Source organism: Triticum dicoccoides, unplaced genomic scaffold, assembly GCF_002162155.2.
Source record: "Triticum dicoccoides isolate Atlit2015 ecotype Zavitan unplaced genomic scaffold, WEW_v2.0 scaffold130941, whole genome shotgun sequence".
Classification (NCBI taxonomy): domain Eukaryota; kingdom Viridiplantae; phylum Streptophyta; class Magnoliopsida; order Poales; family Poaceae; genus Triticum; species Triticum dicoccoides.
In genome coordinates, this window is record NW_021192236.1 from 47,232 (window position 1) to 55,693 (window position 8,462).

The window sequence follows — 8,462 nt, forward strand, 5'->3', positions numbered from 1 at the left end:
CACCTCTTGATCTCATCTGGATCGGGGAGGGTATTGCCCCCATAGACCCCGTTGCCGTCGCCGGATCGCCCGCCGACGTCGCCAGGCCTCCTCCCCACCGCCCGTCTCCGGCTCACCTCCCCTCTCGCTCCTCTTCCCCGACCCGATCTGGATCGTGAACGAGCAATGAGCTCGAAGCCCCCCTTCACCGGCGCCATCACCGTGCGCCACCACCACCGCCTGAAGACCTCACCGTCGCCGAACCTTGCGTCGCCTCCTCGTATCCCTCACCTACTCGCGTCCTCAAGCCAGGCCGAGCCCCTTCTCGGCAACGCTGTGAGACGCCCCCATTTCCCTCCTCTTTCCACCACGTTCACCATGCCGCCTGCCGTGCCCCTCGCCGTGCGCACGCCCACCACCGCACCAGCCCCCGGTCTGCGCACGACCCTACCCGCGCCCGCGCCATGATCCCCTTTTCTGCCCTACCTTCCCGCGCTCGCCGCGATCCCGATGCTCCCCCGTGCCCTCTTTCGGGGGCGCCGACTGCCCCTGTCCCGGTGCTCGCCGCCGTGCCTCGCCACCGCTCTACTGCTACGTTACTACTGCGTTGCGGCCGCCGCCTCTTCCCGCTGCTCCGCTAGCGCCGAAGCTCCCGGTTGGCTCCACCACTGCTCACGTTAAACCGCCGACCTAAATGGCCTAACCCCCGGCTAATGAACCCCCACTAACCCACTGACACCGGGACCCACATTCGCTAATTAACCATTTAATAAATTAAAACTCTTAAATTAACATTAGTGTATGACATGTGCATCCCTGTTAATTAATAATTTTACTGCTAGTTTTATTAGTTTCTGTTTTTTCTGCATATTTCTTTTGTATTTGAACATGCTTTATACAATAATATTTAGCGTATCATACACATACAAATGTAATCATAGCATATACATACAAATAGTCTCATCAAATCATGTCATCATCATAATCATCATCCATCACAAAGTGGTCTCTCATCATCATCTCGAAAATAGCGATACAAGTCTCGATTACTTGCAACTACGTCGTCATCCATCTAAACAATGATATACGCGAGAAGAGATATCACTATGAGTGAGAGCGGAACTATGCAGTACATGAGTTTGTATCCCTCTCTCGCATTAGCGTGAACCTAAACTAACTACTGGTTGTTGCTCGGAATCCAGAAACCGGTACACCTGGGCCTGACACTCCGGCCACTCGTCGTATACTCCTGGCGTAGCACTTCTTCACCATCGATGATCTATGCACCTGCATCGTCACATGAGTCGATGATATGCCACATATATAGTTGAGCAACAGAAAGAGACAGACTTGGCAAAAATAGAAGCAACATATGATAAGTATAAATAACAAAGTTCATCGTACCCAAAATGCCCTAACTAGAGTGATCTTCGCTAGTCGAGGAGGACAGTTTAATTACATCACAAATAATGTTTCGTCGTGCATAACTCAAAGTTCCGTCATACAGAAAGTATGAACTAAACGGACACATTGTCATATTTCGAAAATCACTCCAACATGTCGTGACATCCATCCAAGTCAAGGAGATAGTGCCCGAGCTTAGTGAAAGGCTTCAGGTCGAGACGTTGAGCGGCTACGCGTGTTCGGAAGTCTTCCCACGTCATTTGTCCTTCTTCATAGAACATCCCTGTTTTTTCGACGACCTCCTTCATGATGATTAGGGAAAGTTCGCACTGGCAGTGATATAACTCATCTTGAAGTGGATGATCCTCGATATCTCCTAAGTTCTTTGCCCATTGCAGAATATGGGCATCGCTGAATTTAGATGACATGCAAAGGTTCTGGTGATCTTGTCTGTACTCCATCATGTGGTGTAGGACATAGAATCCATCATCAAGAGAATCACTCGGTTGCTGGATGCAGCTGAAGTGGGTCTTATGGGCCTGCCGTCCCTTTTCTTCTTGTCCTTGACCTCTCCACCCCGTGCATCGTAGTAAAACATAGCACTGTCGAGAACAGACTTGATGTGGGTGTAATCCTTTTCGTTAATGTTCTTCGACGAGTCCACAGTATCGGGGTGTAGCGGATGATGAGGACGGCGCGCCCGCCGCTGCGCAAAATAAGTACACCTCAAATTAATTACACTCCATCGTTCAAACGAATGATTGAAATCGAAGGAAGGATATCTGCGCGGATGACTTACACGGGATGATAACCCACGAGAATCGCCTCCTTGTCCTTATTGGCAAGCATGAAATTGACGATGTATTCCTCGCGTATTCACGGTGCTTTGCACGGACTCTCAAGAAGCCCTCGTGCATGAAGTACGGGTCAGCGACACAGATATGAGGTATCTGCTCAACCCCGATGAGGTAGTTCATGTGCAAGGCATAAAGGCGGACAAACGTAAAATCCAGCTTCTTTATGTGAAACATGTTGAAGATGTAATCGAATCGAAGGAAAAACTTCTTTGAGGGGAATGTGTCGACGTACGACAATTGCCGCGGCACGTTAACCACGTAGAGAGGGTATCCTGGATTTTTCGAGGCGATGAGGCCTTTCTCTATCCGCAACACGTCGTCATGAAGTCTCCTTAGATTGCCGGATCTGGCCCCTAGCGCTGCTTTCAGTAGGGTTGTTTCACCGGGATACGCCATTTTGCCGCTCTGAGGATATCTATACGGTCTTGAACCCGAGGCTGCTGAGGCGGCTGGATCATAGAAGCAGCTTTGTTGGCTTTCCTCGGTGTATTCCTAGGCTTCTTTGCTACCGGAAGGTCGTCTATAATATGTTCAGCCTCCGGAGGCGGCAATTCAGGCACCGACTCATGACGCTCAAACCCTTAGTAGGCGCCAGTATTGATATACTGTTGAGTGTCATTGTCGTCCTTATCTATGGCGGTGTCACCAGCGACAAATGGAGTCTCTTCCTCACCCCGTCCGCTATCACCCAGCACGACAGCCGGCGCTAATTGGGTAGGTCGGGTGTTGATGTTCATACCTAATTGCGTGCTCGTGTGTGTGCTCTCGGCCGTCTCCAAACAAAGCAGACTCTTTGGCCACAACAGGACCCACCCATTGCAATCACCAAGCCGCTGCGGGATCTCGTCGTCATTCCCCCTAGTACCGGGGGAGCCAAATTCTCCTGGCCTGGTTTGACACTGGCCATGGAAACTTTGAAGATGTCCGGGGGGATCGATCGGCCGTGGAACAATGGTTCCTTCGGCTTCATTATCGTCACCTTCCCCACGTCCACCTCCTGGTAGCGGATGTTGTACAATATGGTGCACGGGGTTACATTGGCCTGCAAAGACATTTTTGCGATGTGAGATATCCGAAAGGCAACGAAAATGGGAGATTATACATTTATTGAAGAGGGCCGGTGTGACAGATACCGTGAGGGCGTCGAGCTCAACCAAAGACGAAACACCGCTGAGCACGTCCGGTGTCGGAGCCGGTGCCGGAGCAACGCTAGTCGAGCTGCTCCCGAAGAAGTCAGCAAGGGGAAAGTCTGCTGCATTTTTTTCTGGATTTTGCGTGCTCCAATTGAAAACGGCCGGAACCAAGACAATAGACATATTTGGAACCACTTGTTTTGCAGCAGTTATCGCAGTTGCGACTGTCTCAGATGATTTCTTCTCAACCGCAATCTCAATCTTCTGGTTGATGTTTTCTTCAGTTAACCTCCGTCTTTCCTTTCTCTCCTCTGTGGTCTCACGGTAGTACTTCTTCCACGTGGCGCCGTCTTCGACACCGTGCATGCGTCCATACGATGGCCGATTCTCCACCGGGAGTCCTTTCAATATGTTCAATGCCCGGTTGAATGGAGTGTCCCACTTGGGCCTCGCCAACACCTCAGACGGTGAGTCGCTTTCGGCTGCAATCTTGTGCTGCTCTCTCTACAAAAGGAATAAGGATCGTTTACAAATATGACTAAACGTGCAGTCGAATTGATCAGAAACTAAAATTACCGGCAGTCTCATGAACTTCGTCGTGATTGGGTCCGTCTTGAAAACCTTCTTGACTGAGTCCCAATGGTGCCGTGCCCCGAGGACGTCACGCTCCTGCGGGACGGTGAAGTCCGCCAAGGGGTCTGGGATGCCCAGACTTTCGCGTTCCGCGTCCTCCTTGGCCCATATGGACCTCTTCCCGCCGTAACCACGGCTTCCGAGGTGGTGGCGCCCCATGTTCCTTTGTTGAAGCCCCTTCATGCACTTCGACTTTTTTTTGGCAGCTTCGGCCTCGCATGCCGCCTTGAATTTTTCAAGGTGCTCTCCCGTGATTGTCGGATTATCCTTTACAATCTCGGAGTATGGTTCCTTTTTGTCGACAATCCGATGTTTCAACCTTGTTTTCCAGGCGCCCAACGCGTCGCTAAACTTGGTCATGGCGTGTTTGTTTATCTTCTTCATTGCCGGGTCCTTATTTGGATCTTTATAATCCTTTTCATTCCGGCCCGGGAACAACAATATCTGGTGCAGCTTCTTTAGGAGGCAGGGCCTCATATTATCTATCTTCTATAGTTTCCCATCGTTGATCGTGGCAGTTGTCCGTACGATGCAGCCTACTTGATTGCCGTAGCACGATCGCGCTTCCTCGGGCGCTAATGTCTGAAAAACACTGTCGTCCATCTCCGTGACCACCAGTCTAGTAGTCATGAGCAGGTTTGGGTGCCGTGGCTTCTTTGCTTTCGGTTCTAGACCAGCTCCGCTAGTCTCGGCGCCGGTCTCAGTCTCATCGCCAGTCTGCATGTCGGTATCAGTCCTCGATGCGACAGGTCGGCCCAGCAACAACATTCGTTGATCGTCGGCAAGGCTCAAAAATTCATCTGCCGCCAGGTAGACGTGTCGCAATCACCAGAACCCTATCCTTCATCGTTGCTAGCCATGTTTCCTACGATTATATCTAGTCAATTAATTCTAGACCTAATAAAATGAATAATGACATAAAACAGGCCAATGTTTTGCAGGATTACAACTCAAGCCATTGCAGATTAGAAAACAAGCCCGTGTGAATGCACAGGCTGACGACTAGTCTATCTATACCTATACCTATACCTATACCTATACTAATTACAGACTTCCAAGTAATTCCCACGTTAATTAGTAATTAGGAGCCGTTAATCTTGTGGGACCAAATTATTATGACAGTCCACAATCTCTTTTCTCTCTGTATAAAAAAAAGGTCCACGATCTCTTTTCTAGGTTGTAAAAGATAAAGACAACTCAGGTCCACGATCTCTTTTCACGGTTGTAAAAGATAAAGACAACTCCCGTCTTCTTCTAATCTATAGTTCTATACCTCCACGACCCCTTCCTCTCCCCATTTAAAAGGAACAAGCTGAACCAATATCTAAGCATGCAATTGGTTCCTGTGCGGTCTTGACCTTCCATCCGTCCACAGCTCGATCGGCCCTCCCTCAACTACAAGCTGACAAGCCACCATCGCCATCCAGCGGCACGCCACCGTTCATGCATGTGTTTTTGCCCTCCAATCTGAAGGAGATGCGTTGGCTACTCAAGTAACTCTGTTTGTTTTGTTCTAACCAATTTCGTTAATTCGGTTCTTTGATTATCTAATTGACATGGCCTGTGAGTTTTGTGCTAGTGATACAGGCCCATGCTTTCCAGCACCCTCCTTGCGGCGCCACTACTCGCCTAGGGATATTGCTGCTCAGACCGTGGAACTTAACCTGCTTCTTCTTCAGCAAATATGGAACTGCTTTAGGATCCTTCTCACATCAGCACGTATGGGCCTCATTATACTGCAGCTCCTGGACCTCCTACAATTGGTTGGCTATGGCCAGTTGATCGATGTGCTGAAGTCCAGCTCTGTTTGCTGGCACATATGCTTTGGAAATAGGCCACTATGTTTGTACTTCAAAATTGTTTCTGTATTCTTGAGTGGTACATCCTTTTAAGCGCCAGTTTTTTATGTTAATTCATGCTGACAACACTTAACCTAGCCTTTCATGTTCACGTACTAAATACAGGAGCAAGTAAAAACAACAGACCACCTAATTGCTCTGCAAGTTCTACATAGGAAAATTTGTCATGTTCTACGATCGCACCATCCCACCCTTCTCTCTTGGTATGGGCGCCAATTGAGGGATTGATAAAACTGAAACGAAGACGTCACAGGGCTGGAAGTACCGCTAGCCTGGTTCGCACTGCAACCTACCCAACGCCATCAGAAACTAGCAACTGAGGCAGGTGTTGATCGATTCTCTCAAATTGCTCTCATGTAAGTACTACCCCTTGCATGTGCGTACATACCTTTGTTGCATTCTCAAACAGATAGAACATCTATGATCGGTGCATGGCTATTTTTCATCACATGACATCCAGATAACAAGCATGAAAGGACTACATTGGAGAACAAAAAATATTGGTTCCTGGCTAGAGTACCACTACCTATGGACTTGTCTCCATAGAATTTGTTCCCAAGATGTTATTTTAATTAACCTCTTTAGCTTTCTTCCATTGCAAACGGTGATGTGCATCATGGTATATACGTGACCATCTTGCACATGTATACACAAGAGGCTCAGACGGAGGTGCTGGATTCTGGACGAGGGAATATGAAGCAGGAGTGAGCGAAGAGTAAATAATGGTGGGAGTACCGATTGGTGTTATGAAGAAAAATGCCATCCAAAGATTGATTAGTGTCATGGAAGATTAATTTCTGAATGCGAATATATATGTTACATTGGTTTGGATCTTTTTGAGATAATTGCACCTAAATTAGATTCTTTCTTATTTCATATGTATACCTTATTTCAGTAAAAGTTCACAACGAACTTAGTAGGACAAATATAATTTTGTTTGTTCTTTCTGTTGTCCGCCACCAAAGCTCAGTTTGAACTCTCTAGAAATGGACAATGATTTATGCATTCTATATCTTCTTGATTGATTAGCCCTGACAAGGAAATAAAAGGATTGACTGATATGGCATAACTTTGGAACGATCTGTTAGTAGAGGTTACTACAAATTAGAGTAGTGTCTGTTGGAATTTTGCTAGTAGGCCTTTGGCCCCCCAACTAAAATTCTGAAATTATCTTGGCTCATTCATGCACACATGTGAGTGGAGTGAGTGGGACTAAAGTTTAGTCCCACCCCGGAAGTTGAGACAGAGTTGCACCTCTTTATAAGGTGAGCTCTTCTACCACTTGTATGAGCATGAGAAGAGGAGACCTATACGCGCGCTCCTCCTCCTCGCTCGCCTTTTGCTGCTCCGGAAAAATTAATGAATCATTAATTAATAATTAATGGACGCGTTAATTACTGAACCATTTTCGATTCTTTTGGATCGTGACGACTCGGACGTGGGGTTTACTCCCACGACCTACCCGGCCAACACTATATAGTCAGGCAGACGTCTACCCTAGCCGCCGCTGCTTCGAATGGTTTCTCACCACCGTTACAGATCATTGCGCCGCCAAGCAAGTTTTCTCCATCCCTCCTGTTGGCGTGCACCAGGAGAAGGGACAGCAGGCCTCCGGAACCCCGCCTCTCGTGATCCTGTACGGGAGAGGGGTGATCAGGTTTTCGGGGAGCGCACTTGCACGACTGCTGGCAGCGACGACTTCGCGAACGACGACTTCTTCCCCGACCTCAGCAACCTCATCCTCGACGACATGGGTGACAACGTCAATGGCGGCGGTGCTACACCTACTGCACCATATGTTATTCTATCCTTCTTGTTCGAGATCGTGGTAGAATTCAGATTTCTAGTATGTGCCCTAGATGTGATCTGTTCATCTACTATGCTAGTTCGCATGATTAGTTTAATCTCTGCTATTGCTGTCATGATCTATTTCCTATTTATTCGGATTAAATCTCATAGTAATTTGCTCATTTTTCCAACAGTGCCATCTAATAGATGATGTAAATCTCCTCAAGTTTGACGTTGTTGAGCTAATTATTGGATGTCCTTAGCAGCTCAAGAACAAGTTGGGGTCGAAATAATGGATTTTACACTTTTACATTAAAGGTTTAGCTAAAGCAAGCATGTGTTTTTAAACCTGAATTTTTTTCCTCCTGAATTTCTTTGTATTTTCTTATTGACACTATTGATACAATCATCTGACAAAGATTAGCTAAAGCTGTTTGTAGATACGTTGAAACCTGAAAAGCTTCTTTGGTTATCCTTTTAATAGTTCTACGTTTATTTTCTCATAGGTCATAATTCTTATGTAATACCAAGATGCATTGTGGTAGTGTACATGTGTTAAATTCAGGTTGTTATTCACAATTTGCGACAAAATTTAGCTCACGCTACATATAAATATGTTGAAATGTGAAAGCTCTTTTTCTTCTCCTTTCTACACCTTGCATCGGATTGCATCCCTTTAGTTATCCAACATTTTGTACAACATGTAGAGATTAGGAAGTTCATCATAGTTTGTCTATTTCCGTGCTAATAAATGTATGAAATCTGCATTTCCAAGCTACTAGGACAAGTAAAAAATAATAATTTTACTA